Source organism: Chiloscyllium plagiosum, unplaced genomic scaffold (genome assembly GCF_004010195.1).
Source record: "Chiloscyllium plagiosum isolate BGI_BamShark_2017 unplaced genomic scaffold, ASM401019v2 scaf_91771, whole genome shotgun sequence".
Taxonomy (NCBI): Eukaryota; Metazoa; Chordata; class Chondrichthyes; order Orectolobiformes; family Hemiscylliidae; genus Chiloscyllium; species Chiloscyllium plagiosum.
This window is the reverse complement of record NW_025168679.1, coordinates 1-1,726: the sequence shown is the minus strand read 5'-3', so window position 1 is coordinate 1,726 and position 1,726 is coordinate 1. Positions and strand designations below refer to the sequence as shown.

Here is a 1,726-nt window from a genome sequence, read left to right as displayed (position 1 = left end):
GGAAATGACAAAATGGCGGATGTCCATTGGGTCTATGGGCCGGCAGCGTGGCACGGTGTAGGTGGGCCGAACCGCCTCCTCTGGGGGAGGGCAACTCGATACCAGGGTTGGCATCGCCTGTGGGCACCGCCCTTACGCCACCCCCGGGGGGGGGTGGAAAGAAAAACCCTCCGACGACTGACCCGCACACTGCTCCCCCCTCCCCCGAAGGTGTGGCGCCAAGGCCGACGACAGGAGGATTCTGGGATTGGAGTTGGACAAGGACCACCATTCCGTCTTCGTGGCGTTCCCAGGATGCGTGGCCCGAGTGCCCCTCAGCCGCTGCGAGGGCTACGGCAAGTGCAAACGGTGAGGGCCTCAACCGCTACCAGGCCGGGTTCGGACCCCCCCCTCCTCCCATCCCCAATTTATTGACCCTCGGTTAGCTCCCCTCCCCCACCAACCGCCATCGTTGGCACAGAGTTAGGCCACTTGGAACTTCCGGGCCACTCTGCTGCGGCCTACGGGTTTCTCGTTCTCCCTCAGCCTCCCCAACTCTGTCTTGAAGCATAGGCCTCCCTCTAAGGCTGGGGCGAGGGGCGTTCCACAGTTGCCCCACCCCTCCCCCAGAGGTAAGTCCAACTCGTCTTGGCAAACAATCCCCCCCCCACCCAAGGGGGGGTCGCCCCTTCGTTGCACCCTTGGCTTCCCAGTCTCTCCCATGAAGCCTTCCCTCTAGGCCGCCCCCTCCGTTTCCTGTAACCCATGATGCCCAGGCTTCGTTTGGCACGCTAATCCCGGACCCCACCCTCCTCCCCCACTCGGGGACCGGACACGAGGGGTCGACCCTGTCACGATGGCCAACAGCTGGCGTTTACCCTGAGGGTGCCCCGTCAACTGTTGCCACGGGCTGCACAACGCCAAGCCTAGCCTGCGCCCCTCCCCACTCCCCACAAGCGCGGTTCTAGAATGTTCCCCCCCCCCTCCACCTTACCCAGAGGCTAAGTGCTCCGTGATCCATCTCCCTTTCAGGGCGTGCATCGGCTCGCGGGATCCGTACTGCGGTTGGCTCAGGTCAGGTCGTTGTGTCACCCTCCACCCTGGTACCAGGTCAGTCTCCCTCGGCAACGGTGCCCCGCCCACCCTTTACCGGGTCGGCCATTTTGCGGCGGGAAACGTTGTGACCGTCTCGGGCTCGGCGCGGGTCCGCGTGGGTGCTTGCCGCGACGTGTTTCCTGACCGCCTTCTGGGTCATCTGTTACGCGGAGGGGCCTTGTGTGGGGGAAGGGGGGGGGCGTCGGCCATTTTGGGTCGGGCTACACCTTGGCCACACGGTGTCAGTCACTGTCTGCTCTCGGGCGTTGCCTCAGTGCCCCACAGGCGGGGCAGCCATTTTGGGAAGGGAGAACACTACAACCGTGTGGGTCAACCATTTTGAGCAGACAGTCCTTGGCCAGTCGAGTCGGCCATTTTGTTGCTGTTGGGGGCGATTGGGTGGAGGTAGCTGTAAGTTTTGGGGCGCGACGCAGTTTGAGGGTGGCAATGAGAGCCCTCACCGTGTCACGGGGCGCCATGAAGTGTCAATGGCAAGGTCAATAACGGGGTCGATAACGGGGTCGATAACGGGGTCGATAACGGGGTTAACAGTGGGGTCTGTTTTCCCAGGGGTGGATACCAACAGGACGTGGAGCATGGCAAGATCCAACACATGGACCGGTGCGAGGGTCAGTATCTCTGCACACACACA

At 63.0% G+C, this 1,726-nt stretch overlaps 1 long non-coding RNA gene across 1 annotated transcript; it reads left to right on the top strand.

Annotated features, from left to right (window-relative positions):
* Positions 1-214: 214 nt before the first annotated feature.
* Positions 215-1,704, top strand: LOC122545249. Its single transcript, XR_006310522.1, has 3 exons — positions 215-348; positions 1,012-1,089; positions 1,645-1,704. It is a non-coding gene; the product is annotated as an uncharacterized LOC122545249 (long non-coding RNA).
* The last annotated feature ends 22 nt before the right edge of the window (positions 1,705-1,726 follow it).